The sequence below is a fragment of the Canis aureus genome, chromosome 17 (assembly GCF_053574225.1).
Source record: "Canis aureus isolate CA01 chromosome 17, VMU_Caureus_v.1.0, whole genome shotgun sequence".
Classification (NCBI taxonomy): domain Eukaryota; kingdom Metazoa; phylum Chordata; class Mammalia; order Carnivora; family Canidae; genus Canis; species Canis aureus.
The window spans coordinates 26696166-26711033 of NC_135627.1; the positions used below are offsets into that span (position 1 = coordinate 26696166).

General features: G+C 33.0%; 1 long non-coding RNA gene across 2 annotated transcripts in view; it reads right to left on the reverse strand.

Moving 5' to 3' along the window:
- The window catches only part of LOC144287855 (uncharacterized), a 354870-nt gene that overhangs the window by 337771 nt on the left and 2231 nt on the right, over nt 1-14868 (reverse strand). For both annotated transcript variants that reach the window (XR_013355657.1, XR_013355659.1), the window contains one exon: nt 5039-5133. This is a non-coding gene — a long non-coding RNA (uncharacterized LOC144287855). The remainder of the gene's footprint in view (nt 1-5038; nt 5134-14868) is intronic.

The following is a 14868-nucleotide window of genomic DNA, read 5'->3' on the forward strand; positions in this document are numbered from 1 at the left end:
TTTTTATCTGGTTTCCAGTAGTTTTGGTCAATGACAGTGATCCAGTTGATCTCACCAAAAGACAACTTCAGATCACTTGCCTTCTATTCAAGTCTGCTTTACTTTCAACTATACAGAAAAAGAATGTATGGCTATGGGATGGCGAATATTATGTGTCAATATGCCTGAGGCACAGGGTGTCCAGATTAAACATAATTTCTGGGTCTGTGAAGTTGATTCCATTGAGATTAGCATTTCAATCAGTGAACTTAATAAAGTAGATTACACTCCCCAGTGTGAATGGGCATCATTCAATCCTTGAGCCCCTGAATAGAACAAAAGATAAAGGAAGAAATCGCCCCTTTGTCTTCCTGCCTTCCTGCTTGAACCAGGATATAGGTCTTCTTCTGCCCTACCATAGGATTTACACCATCAATTCCCCCTGGGTCTCAGGCCTTTGGATTCAGACTGGATTACACCACTATCTTTCCTGAGTCTCCAGCTTGCAGATGGCAGATTTCAGAAATTCTCAGCCTCTATAATTATATGAACCAAGAACCAATTGTATATATCTATCCTTATTGATTCAGACTCCTGGGAGAAACCTGATTAATACAAGCTGCTTAATGCATCCAGTCAGAGTATGAAAAGACACTGCCAGACTATGTAAGCATATATGTCTAAGGCACTCAATACTTCTATTTTATACTCCACTGTCTTATGATATGATCTTGCAAACAATTCTGGTTAGGTATTTTCTCATTTGAAACATACAGAAACTAGTGTGGACACAGTTTTCTACTTCTGAGGATCCCCGAATTAAGGGTTTCTTGAAACCTTTAATTATATTTAATCCAAAGAGACAAGCTAAATCAATGACCTCTTCAGAGAATTACATGAGTGTCTTGCTATATTGGTCTACATTATAGCTCATTCTTTATCACAGACCAGAAAAAATTATTTTTATTTTTGCTAAGGTAAAATTATAACTGCAAGAAATAAGTAAATATTCTCTTAAAGGTGAGGTTAGTGGCATGATCTCAGTTGTTGAAACTCTATGAAATGTTGATATTCAATTTGTCTCAAAATCTACAAATAAAAATCATAAATGCATATATAATTTTGCTAGAATGAAAATACCATTTTTGATCAATGTTATTCATTTACAGCAAAATTAATCTAATTAAAATACTTCCACAAAGTATATTAGTAAAAACCAAAGAACATTTATGAATATTTTAAATAACGTGGTGGGTATCTTAGCATGTTTAATATAGTTGAACATAGATTTTTAAATAGACGTAGATATAAATAGATACTTTAAATAATAGAATGTTTGCACTGATACTCTCTAAATGAGGAAACTAGCAGTGTTCTATTCTTCATTTTAATAATGCAATAAAAACTTTTAAATATTAAAATAGTAAAGAATATAATTTTCTTTTCTTCGTCCTCTCCACCACAAATTGAACCAGTAATCAGTTTGATATTTATTTTCAAAAACGTTTCTTTGCCTTTGTACTTTTATCCATAAATAACATCATCATTTTCATTTTTTAAATGTTTTTACTTGAGCATATATAGTAAAAAATGTGAATCTAAGTTCAGATAAAATGTGTAATGTGGAAATACACATTTAGAAGTCATTAGCATCCATGACCTTTTTCTCTCATGACTTATCCAATCTACCTGAAACCTTACTGCCTCCATTTCCAAATTGTACTCAGAATGCTATTAGCTCAATGTGTTGCTGCCTTTCTGGTTCAAGCCAGAAGCAATTCCTCACTCATGTACTACTCTTGCTCCTATAAAGGTCATTCAATACAGCATTAAAGCTCACCTAATATATAAATACAGACCTCTCTTTCACTCAAAAACGGATTTACAATGTTTCCCCAACTCACTTTATATAAAAACTGAAGGCCCCTGGGCAGCCCAGGTGGCTCAGCGGTTTAGCGCCGCCTTCAGCCCAGGGCGTGATCCTGGAGACCCAGGATCGAGTCTCACGTCGGGCTCCCTGCGTGGAGCCTGCTTCTTCCTCTGCTTGTGTCTCTGCCTCTTTCTCCCTGTGTGTCTCTCACGAATAAATAAATAAAATCTTAAAAAAAAAAAAAAAAAACAAACCTAAAGGCCGTCATTAAAACATTGATACCACTGGGCAAAGATACTTTCCAGTATAGCCTACAGTTATTACACTTTGACTTCCATACAGTTATGTGGCCACAGCTTTAAGTTTTCCTCTCTACTTAGAGCATATCTTTTCTCTGCTTAATTAATGTATATATTTATGTCAGAATTTTTAAATAAAACCAAAGTACAAAAATAAGAAAAAGAAAGTACTTTTGAAAGTATAGTTTAAATCTTCCAATACATGTTGCAATTCTCCATACACAGAACTAGATATATGTATCTTCTGAAAATTTTCCTGCCTAGCTCCCAACCTGGGACAGTGTATAAAGATTCCCTGGAGTTCTGAAGACATTAAAATTTTACTTGAATAAAAAAAAAACAAAAAACAAAACAAAACCAAAAAAAAAAAAAAAAACACTACATTTTCAGTTGTATTGACTGAAGACATTAAAATTTTACTTGAATAAAAAAAAAAAAAAGATTCCCTGGAGTTCTCTAAAAAAAAATACAGTTTGAGTTTTCACAACACCCAATAAGAATCCATGGTTTCAGAGTGGGAATGAATCTAAGTGCCCTAGGCTCTGTGCTCTCTCCCTCTGCATTTTTATTCTGAATATCTTATAGCACACTTGTAATTTATTTTTCTCAACTCTTTACATGCACTTTCTTCTCTATTAAGCCACATTGATCACTGAAATCAGTATCCCCCTCCAAGTCCTCCATATAGCCTGTACAGACTCACACATTTACCAAAAACAGCTCTCTGATCATATACAGTTTGATTCCACAATATCAAATCAAGATATATAAATCATTGGCCATGGGCCCATTCATTTCCTGGAATTATGAAACACAGACGGCATGCAGCATGTTTTACTAAAAAGCAACTATCAAATACTAACAATTACTAATATAGAGAAGAGTAAGTGCAAGAAAGAGATCTTAAAAAAAAAAAAAAGAAAGAAAGAGATCTACAATTACTGCCTCTTCCAGAGCTGCCCATTTTGGGGCCAACATTATTTTTACATTGTCTCTGTTTTGTCAGGTGAACATATAAAATTAAGAGTACTTTTGAAACTACTAACACGGGACACCTGGGTGGCTCAGCAGTTGAGCATCTGCCTTTGGCCCAGGGCATGATCCTGGAGTACTGGGATCAAGACCCACATCAGGCTCCCTGGATGGAACCTACTTCTCCCTCTGCCTATGTCTCTACCTCTTTCTCTGTGTCTCTCATAATAAATAAATATTTTTTTAAAAAAGAAACTACTAACAAAAACATACTTTGGGAAGCTTCATTTATCATCTTTTAGTTCTAAAATATATATGTTATATGAAACAATATAAAAGACAAGCAAGAAAAAGACAACAAGCTTGATACATAGAATATAATTTGTAAGATGTGTATATATATATGTGTGTGTGTGTGTGTATATATATATATATATATATACACAATGCACTATTCTTAAGTTATATAAACACACTGGGTATTAATCAGAATATACTTGTTTTGTGAAAGTTTCACAGAGTACAAAATTTTATACTAGGTTATCCTATATTCCCATTTCTAATTCATATCACTTCATATTTCCTGATCTATATTATAAATGCCATTTTATTCATGGCCAAAAATAGATTTTCTCATTTAATTAAAATATTTCAAATTTCTAAATTACTAGTGTTATGCATTCTTATTAGTATTTCTCTACTATGTCACTCACCTAAGGTTTATCACATTGGAAGCTACCAAAAGCTCTTTTGCCCATTTTTATTAATAGCTTACTTCTGTCCTAGCCTGATTAAACTAAAACTATCAGGAACAAATTTTTAGCCTAAAAATGTAAAGTATATTGGTCTATTTCAAAGTGGGAGATTTCAAACCAGATGAACCAAGAGTTACTTCACAAAAATTTGGAGAAAATATAATAACTGGTTTTTAGGAAAGGGTGAAGTTTAGATAAAATTTAAATGAGGCAGGACTCACAGCAAAGCCTGTGTAGAAAGTTACCATCTGGCCTGTATTGCAAAGTGAACCCAAGATGTGTTTTCTTGGGAAACTACAAAGTTAAGGAAAAATATGGGAAGGCATATCCAGAAAACTTTTATCTAAAGCTTTGCACCTGGGTTATAAATTGAAGTGCTTCTCTGTGTCAAAGTGACTTAGATCCTCCAGCTTAAAGTGGAATTATACCCTACTGATATCATTTCAAATAGCAAAATTCCTAATGGTCCGAGTTTAGAAAACAAATATTTTCAGGGTGGAAGAAGGTGTAGTCAGCCAAATAAGGGGATTTTTTTTTTTTTTTTATGACACTTCATAAGTGCAACACTGCCCTGACTGACATATGATTTCCTGTTAAATTTTCTCCTGGCTCTGTGTCTACTATTTGGGTCTGTTGAATTACTTGGCGTATTTTCATTTCTTTGTTGGAGATAATCTTTAGTTTCTTACTTCTATATGCCTAAATATCACAATTCTAGTCATTATACTTACTAATACAATCTGTTTTTAAGAGAGCTTTCTTGGGTGGCTCAGTTGGTTACGTGTCTGTCTTCAGCTCAGGTCATGGTCCTCAGGTCCCAGAATGGAGCCCTGCATCCAGGCCCATCAGGCTCCCCACTCAGCGTGGAATGTGCTTCTCCCTCTGCCCCTCCTCTTGCTCATGTTCTCTTTTTTTCATTCTCTTTCAAATAAACAAATCTTTTAAAAAAAATAAAAGATAGGTTTCTTAAAATAACGTTACATCTCCAATACCTTTTGAATCTCTTTAAAGCTACATGACATAGAATAAAAATAAATACGAGAATAATTTAGATACATAATTGAAAGGTATGAATACATATATTTAAAAATAAATCAGATAAAATTTTAAGTTATTTATTCAGAGTATCATGTGGAAATATAAATAAAGTAAAAGTTACTGACCAGATTTAAAAGGACTTGCTTCTTCTTCTTTTTTTTTTTTTTTTTGCTATTGTTTTTTTCAACTTAGATACTTATAGGGTGATGCTCTAAATAACCTGATGAGAAGAGATAAATCAGATATATGAATAATACAAACTTTAACCTAGTCTACTTAAAAAAAAATCCTATTAAGGCTAAAGAATCTAGACCAGCTATCTATGCTAAAAAGTTTCATTCAGGGGGATTCCTGGGTGGCTCAGTGGTTGAGCATCTGCCTTCCGCTCAGGGTGTGATCCTGGAGTCCCGGGTTTGAGTCCCACATCGGGCTCCCTACATGGAGCCTGCTTCTCCCTCTGCCTGTGTCTCTGCCTCTCTCTCTCTCTGTGTGTGTGTGTGTCTCATGAATAAATAAATAAAATATTTAAAAAAATAAAATAAAATAAAAATAAAAAGTTTCATTCAATGTTCAAGTTTGAAGTACCACTTACATTCATTCTATATAATACAAACAACATGAAATACAATGATGGAAGTACCAGGAAAGGTGAAAACAAATAGGTAAAATCCAGGATATGTGTAAAATTGGTATTCTGGCAGTACTAATTATACATTAATTAGTGGACATATCTCAATTCTATTTGAGAAAAAAAAATAGGAGATTTGAAGTAATTATTTAAAGTCCTTAAAAGAGAAATCTTTCATTCTGTCTCTATGAAGGAAAAAGCTACATAGGAAACTTATATTAATACAGTCTACTGAAACTCATAATACATTTGTGCATTTCTCTAAGTAAGAAATTGACTTTACAAAGTTAATTTCTTTTTATAACATTTCATTAAGACTCTTATCAAATTAGGTATTTTGCACCATTTGGAGTTATACAAAAGTTGAGTATCTTGAGATTAGACTCACATTCCTGCTGTTCATCTTCAGGAGAATGTTTTCTAAGATGTATTAATATGCAAAGTAACAGTTGTACTTTAATATTTTTTATTACAAGAGTTTTACAGCTATGCACTTTTTTGTATTTGTCACTGATAAATTTTAACCTTTTCTCTTTTCCCTGATTATCAACATCTCAAAATAGAATTGTAAGTGTATAATCAGTCATGAAGTATTTGAAGTGTTTCTGAAAACTTGCTGAACATACAGCAAAATAATATTGAATTGCTTCAAAGAGAATCACATTTCACCAAATTACTAATTTTGAATCAAGAGTCATTATATGAGGATTAGACAAAAACCTTTCCCTTTCACTTTTTAACCCAGATATTTCAATGTCCTATTTCAAAATTATATAAGGCCCAGTCATGTAATGCTATTTAAAAAAAATATTTTATTTATTTATTCATGAGACACACACACACACACACACACAGAGACAGAGAGAGAGAGAGTGCAGCGCAGAGACACAGGCAGAGGAAGAAGTAGGCTCCATGCAGGGAACCCAACGTGGACTCGATTCCTGGTCTCCGGATCACGCCCTAGGCTGAAAGCGGCACTAAACTTGAGCCACCCGGGCTGCCCATGTAATGCTATATGAACCCTATGTTTATTCTATAGCCCTACTCTATTTCTGTCAGTAGATTCAGCCAAACTATAAAGAAGTAAAAGCCATTAAGAAAAAAGAAAATAAAAATATTAACATTAATAACCTAATATATCCATCTACCCCTCCGTAGGTACTCATTCTCATTTCTTTCTGCATTATTCTTTTTCTGCTACTTTTAGGGGGAAAAATAGGGAGATATATTCACATGTTATTTTATTTTTCTTATACAAACTATACCCTACTATACATACTTTTTTGTACTTTCTATTTTCAGTTAGCAAAACATTATGGAAATAATGTCAGTTAATAGAGATTATTGTCAATGTTTTTTAAAATTACTTAATTGTCTGTCAGAAGCATGGTTTATTCAATTAATTATGCATGGAATACAGGTTTATATATTTCATAACCATAAATAATGGTCCAATGAGTAACTACTGCTTATCAGTTAATGGACTGTTGGATGTGTATTTTCAGAATAATGTCCTAAAAGTGGGACTTTCAATGGTAAACATATATATTTCCTACTACATATTAGCAAATTTCCTTCATTAAGGATTGTATCAAGTAACAACCCCAGAAGTAATTCAGGGAAGTACCTATTTTCCCACAGCTTCTCCAAGATAAGCCTTTATACTTTTCTAGTCAGGCTTTTAATTGTTTAGTAGAATAGTTCTCATTACAGTTTTGTTTCATCCATCCAGTATCATCACTTCTACATTGTTTAATTGCATTTGATCAAGAACGATATTCCTAGGATCTGTACTTCTCTAAGTTGCTAATATTCTGTAATTGCTATGAAAATAACATGTGCATATACAATGAGAAGGAAATAGGAGTAGCTTTTATGGTGCTACAGTGATAAACACGAATTTTACAAGCTTATACTCAATAATATCTTATTAATTGGTCATTACTTTCATTGGCACTAAAAATTTTATTCAAATTATTTTGATGTTACTCTTTTGAGACATTTTTTTCATTGTATGTCCAAATACATTTCTATTATTTCACAACTATTATATTGAGAAAAGAAAATTTCCCTAAGAAATTTCTCTAAGAAAAGAAAATTTCTCTATTAATGCCTAAGCATTAATAATGTTACAAGTTTACACAATGGAGCAAAAATAGAAACTGCAAACATATTATGTTCCTTTTGGTGCTGTATCTTTTTACTAAAGTAATTTTTGATGCTTTGTAAAATAAGTTTTCTTCCAATCCCTTTATTGTAGGTCAAAATATTCAGGCTTTATCTGACTATCTCACAAATTTTAAATAGCAATTCAATGTTAGCCATTTTCAGTAAGAAAATAAATACTATGAAAAATCCTCAACTATTTAGAATTAAATTGTATGCTAACTGTAATTTAACAGGTTTTAGCCTTCTGTCACTGCTTGACCTATATAAAAACAAGACTTCATGTTGTCTGTGGTATATCTGATTTCCTTTTTTGTTCTAAAGAATTACACCTACATTCGCAAAGGAAAAAATTAAAATATTTTCAATTTTTCTCTAGGAGTAAAAACACCCCCAAATTTTGTGTTTCATTCTACTTAAAAAAGCCTAAAAGAACAACAACAAAAAAGACACATAGAAAAATAAGACAAGTGAATCACATTTAGTCTTTATATTAAAATCATAGGTCAGCCCAACATTTAAGGAAAGTACTCAGATTTAAATGAACTGATTTTTAAGTTTCTTATATGTCAATATAATGTTCAAATAACTGCTTTAAAATGTTTATCAATTACAGTTATCAATAAAAATGATTAATTTAAATTAAGGATTTACTTGACAAGTATTTAATGAAGGCAGAATTTAAAGAGATGTGTACAGGTTTAAAGGACAGCAAGTATTTGAAGCAACATTCTGGTAGTAGCCTCAGTAAAAAGCCATTATACCCATAGGCCTGAAGAGGAAATCAATGGTGTTACCAGATTTCTGACCCCCAAAACAAGTGACTATGTGACATCAATCAAATAGTAATTGCTAGAATGATGGCAATGCAGAGAGCATAGAAGGGTATATATCTGTAATGTATTTCTCCATCTGTCTTCTAATAGTCTGTTGAGGTTTTTAACATGCTGAATCCAAGGGAAAATCAGAGGGTAAGGAAACCCACCATAGTTATATAATATGTAGTCATTAGATTTAAAACTAGGTATTTCATTTTGAGTGCTGGTAATGTAAATGATACTGTGTTTCTAATTTCAAATTTCATTTTGATCATTGTTCGTACATAGGAAAGTGATTGCCTTGGCTTAAACGGTCCCTTTAAAGCTATGCATCTACTGTTGCATCATATAATAAAGCTATATTTACTGTTAAAAAATGAGCATATTGTTGTGCCTAAGATTACGAATCCGAGAAAATCACCAGGGAGCCAAGCTTGGGTCCAAGTATACCCGACACAGCGGAGCAGGGACTTGGACCCCGAGGGGGGTTACAGCTGGGTTTTTATGGACTGGTCTAGGGGATTTTCAGAGGGGTGGAGGAATTTCTTAAGCTCTGTTTTCATTCCAATACGGGACTTTCTGTCTCTGTCAAGGGCGTTCTGAACTCTGTTTTGATTCTGATATGGGACTTTCTGTCAAGGGCATTAAGCTCTGTACTCATTCTGATATGGGACTCTCTGTCAAGGGTGTTCTGCGGTTTTTCCTGTAAAGGTCAGCTCTTATTCACAGGGGCCTGAGATGGCTATACTTGTGCTAATGCTAAACTTGAGGTGGAATGGCATTAATTTTCTCAGCCTCCATACATATGAGATCTACACTGTGCAGTGCCTTTCATTTTACTTTGCCAAAAATGCCAGGAAGTAAGAATAATTTCTGGTATACTGATTGCATTCCTCCTCATGCTCAACCTTTTGCAAGGCAAAATTACCTTTTGTACTATCACATGGTACAGGTAATTTTCTTCTCTGAATTTAAGCCATCCTAATATCCTGCTTTGCCTGAGCGAATGTGCTATGAATGCCACGGTGTCTGACTTGAGCCTAGACTTCAAGAGGCCTGGCACATTTTCTCTAACTCTTCCTTATGAAGAACATAGCCACTTCAGTAGAACCAAGTTTCGTCTATGCTGAAGCAGAATGTGAGATCACATGATGGAGAGCCAAATTCCCTTGCTAAATTATCTTTAACCATCCAGTTGATCCACATAATTGTAAGAAATAATAGATTCATATTGTTTTAGGCCACTAAATTTTGTTGTACATGATAAGCGACAAAGTTTGCCAGTCTCTATATCTATACTGATTTTGAGTTTATGGAGGGAAATTAATAATCAGATGTTAACTACAATAAAAAATCATACATTTTTTACATTACTGCAAAACACAACTCCTCCATTTATGCACATTGTGTAAATGTTTAACATTATGTATAAATGTATAACACTTATGTATAACAATGAAGTATAATGTCTCATTGAAACAATTATAATTTCTCTGTCACTGTGTGAACATTATTTTTGTTATAACTTTATTACTAAACAGTATTTTCACTGGCTACATAATTCTAAATTAGCAATTATTTTAAGCTGGTTCATTGAAGATAGCATTCCATAATCTTCTGATTAGTATTTTATATGACAAGTCAATCATCAATTATATTTAAAAATAATTTTTTCTTTCTCAGCTTTAAAAGTTTTTCTTTGCCTTCATTTATTGTTGTTATTGTTGCATACATGATAATTTCATTTTATTTCTTTAAAATTAAGCTACTTAATGTTAATAATGCTTTCCAGGTGTAGACTGTCCCCAAATTCTTGACTTGCATGTTTGTATTTCCAACTTCTGAATTTTATCCCATTAATACTGTGCAATCTTGTGCAATTCTTTTTTTTTTAATTTATTTTTTATTGGTGTTCAATTTACTAACATACATAATAACCCCCAGTGCCCGTCACCCATTCACTCCCACCCCCCGCCCTCCTCCCCTTCTACCACCCCTAGTTCGTTTCCCAGAGTTAGCAATCTTTACATTCTGTCTCCCTTTCTGATATTTCCCACACATTTCTTCTCCCTTCCCTTATATTCCCTTTCACTATTATTTATATTCCCCAAATGAATGAGAACATATAATGTTTGTCCTTCTCCGACTGACTTACTTCACTCAGCATAATACCCTCCAGTTCCATCTGGAGGGTATTGAAGCAAATGGTGGGTATTTGTCGTTTCTAATAGCTGAGTAATATTCCATTGTATACATAAACCACATCTTCTTTATCCATTCATCTTTCATTGGACACTGAGGCTCCTTCCACAGTTTGGCTATCGTGGCCATTGCTGCTATAAACATCGGGGTGCAGGTGTCCCGGCATTTCATTGCATTTGTATCTTTGGGGTAAATCCCCAACAGTGCAATTGCTGGGTCGTAGGGCAGGTCTATTTTTAACTGTTTGAGGAACCTCCACACAGTTTTCCAGAGTGGCTGCACCAGTTCACATTCCCACCAACAGTGTATGAGGGTTCCCTTTTCTCCGCATCCTCTCCAACATTTGTTGTTTCCTGCCTTGTTAATTTTCCCCATTCTCACTGGTGTGAGGTGGTATCTCATTGTGGTTTTGCTTTGTATTTCCCTGATGGCAAGTGATGCAGAGCATTTTCTCATATGCATGTTGGCCATGTCTATGTCTTCCTCTGTGAGATTTCTGTTCATGTCTTTTGCCCATTTCATGATTGGATTGTTTGTTTCTTTGGTGTTGAGTTTAATAAGTTCTTTATAGATCTTGGAAACTAGCCCTTTATCTGATATGTCATTTGCAAATATCTTCTCATCTTGTGCAATTCTAAGATAACTCTAATCAAACATTTTCTAGTTTTTGTTTGGTTGGTTTTTTATTACCACTCTCAGGTGGGAGATTTGTTCCATGTATCTTAAAATAATCAAGTCAGTGATTTCTATCATTTATTTTGTAATTTTCATTATAAGCTATGTATTATATTGATTTGTATACTCTAATAAGGTATATATATGGCATATAGAATTATAAAACGATGTACCATTCACCCAGCTTAAGAAATAGAATTCTACTTCTGTTTTCCTTCTAAACCGTACAACTAGTCCTCTTTCCTACCATAAGTAAACACTATTCTGAATATTTTTTATCAGCCTTAAAAAAATCCAGACATATGCAACAACATACATGAACCTAAATGACATTATGCTAAGTGAAATAAGCCAAATATTGCACTTATATGAGTCATTCATATAATAAGAGTCAAATTAATAGAAGCAGAAATAGAATGGTGGTTACTAGGAGCTAAGGTGAGGCAGAAATGAGAAGTTGCTATTCAATGAGTCTACAGTTTTAGTTATGCAAGATGAGTAAGTTCTAGAGACCTACTGCACAATATCATACGTATAGGTAACAGTATTGTATAGTACACTTAAAATTTTGGTGAGAAAATAGACATTGTGTTAAAAGTTCTCACCAAAATAAAATAAATTCAATTAAAGCAGATGGAAAATGGACTTTACATGTTTCATGGTGCAGATAAGCAAGAATTCCAACCCCTTCAGGTATATATCAGTAAGTCCTTTTGCTTAGTCACAGTATAAGCATAACAAAGTTTTATGATATTCAATATGAAAGCAGAAATGTACAGAATTAAAAGCAAACATAAAATAAAAATTAGTAACAAAGGCAGACGGATGTTGGTCATTGCAAAGCTTTATAAACTAAGACCTGCTTATCATAATAAAAAAAGAAGGGGACAAAATAAATATTTGAAATAAAAACTGGTAATTTCACTCATTAAAATCTTAAGTACATAAATACGAAAATATTCACAAGCATATTATATTTTTTCAAGAATGTCAGGTTAGTTTAATATTTGAAAGAACAGTTAAGCACAATAACCAAAAGAAAAATTATAATCTTAAGATATGTAGAAAAATATCTTAACAAAATCAACGCTGATTTACAAAAATTTATAAATCTGGAATCGAAAGTAGAGAAAGAAGATTTTAAGTAACTGGCTTAGAGTCTATTTTTTAATTTTTTTTAATAGGTGATGATGCAAGGAAATTGGGTATAATCATCTTGTCAATTATACCTCCTTTGAGTGAACAGATTAATGATATTTGCTAGAAAGGAAAAATCATGTTTCTATAACACCTTTAGCAATATTGCTAGCTAAGGATTTTCTAGATTAAATAAAACACAGGATCTATGAGGTAGGGCTTCTGAAGTCAGCCATACAGACAAACAAGTCCCAGAGTTATGAAACAGAATAGCTACAGAATTTAAATATCCCAAGATAATCTTAAATATTAAGAAAAAAATGATAGAAGTTGATTACTATATTAGTTCCTATGGCAGCTACAGCAAATTATCACAATCTTTGTGGCTTAACTCTGACAGCAATTTATTGTCTCATACCTCCTGAGGATAAACTTCCAAAATCTATACTACTGTGCTGAAATCAGTGTGTATCAGCAGGGCCATGGTCCCTACTGAGCCTATAGGGTAGAATCTTCCTGCTCTGGTGGCTGTAGGCAATACCTTGCCTATAGTCACATCACTCCAATCTCTGTCTCTGTGTCACTTATCTCTTCCTATTCTTCTGATTATGCTGAATCCAACCTTCTATTGTCCTGCTCTTCTAAGGATGTAATTACTCAGATAATCCAGGATAATTTATTCACCTCAAAGTTATTAATTTAATTATCTCCTCAGTCTTTTTTTTCCTCATATAAATTAATATTCACAGGTTCCTGAGATTTGGGCATAATTACTGTTTGGAAGACTATCATTCAGTCTACTATACTGACTTTTATTATAAAGATTCTCACATGAAGAAGACTTCTCCAAATGCACTGGGTTGATTGTATATCCATACATATAAAATGAAACAAATACCTAACAGCATTCAGAAATATTAACTCCAGATGAAGTGTGATATTAGACATAAAACCATACATAAATTTTTAGATGTTTTTTATACGCACACATAGACACACACACACACACCTTGGATAGAGAAAGCAAAAGTTTTTATAACAGGTAATCAAACCCAACAATCCTAAAGGAGAAGATTTACCAATTGGATATCATTCATATTGGGAACTTCTTATTAAAAGGAATCTTTGAGTTAGAAAATAAGTCACAGAATGAATAATGATATTTAAAACATACAACTAATAAGGGTTGTTTTTCATATCCAGTATAAAGAACTCATAAATGAGTAAAAAATTAAAAAACAATCATCCAACCCATTATATAAATGGTCAAAATATTTAAACAGCCAATGGGGGGAAAAGATATACAAATAAGCAATAAAGTTATTTATGGAAAGATGCTAAATGATATTGCTCATTATAGAAATGCCAAATAAATGTAAAACAACCACAACTACAGCTCTGCATGGCTAAAATATAAAACCCAAAACTAAAATATAAAGCCCAAGTATACCAAATGTTGACAAAGAAATGAGGCAACCAGAACTCTTATATAGTACTTTTGAGAATGGAAAATGTTAAAAATTCATCAGAAAATATTTTCTCCACATCTACTAAAGCTCAACATACACTAACGGTGAGCACTTCCACCCTGAGTGTATACCTGAGTTTCACACACATACAGGCCAAATTTATGCAATTGTCCCAAACTAAAACAAATCCAAATTCTCACTATATATAAACAGAAAAATATAGTTTATTGATTGTAAAAATACTATCCAACAATGTAAATAAGAGATTCAGCTACCAGGAACGGTAATAAATGATCTCACAAACAATAATGAATTTAAAAAACCAACGTAAACTCATATATATTTTATGGTTCACTTATTACATAAATTATAAAACCAGGCAAAATTAGCAATATATTTTAAAAAGTGAAGACAGTACTTACCTTGGAAAAGATACTTTAAGACAATGACTGACACATGACAAGAGCTCTGAGACATAAATTATATTGTCTATTAATTTAGGTGGTGAAAGCAAGTTTGTATCCACATACAATGCATGTAATTTACCGCATGTATGTTACACTTACATACATTTTAAAGAGGAATTTCATTTTATTTTATTTTAACATTTCTGACAATATTTTAGTAGGAGGGATATCCAATATATTTATTCTGGCATTTCCTCATTTAATAAGACAATAAAGACATTTTAGCAATGCATTTTTAAAAGATTTTATTTATTTGAGAGAGAGTGTGTAATCATGGGGAGCAGCAGGCAGAGGGTGAATCAGGCTCCCACTGAGCAAGGAGTCTAATGTAGGGTTCAATTCCAGGATACTGGGACAAAGGCTGACCCTTAATGGACTGAGCCACGTAGGTGC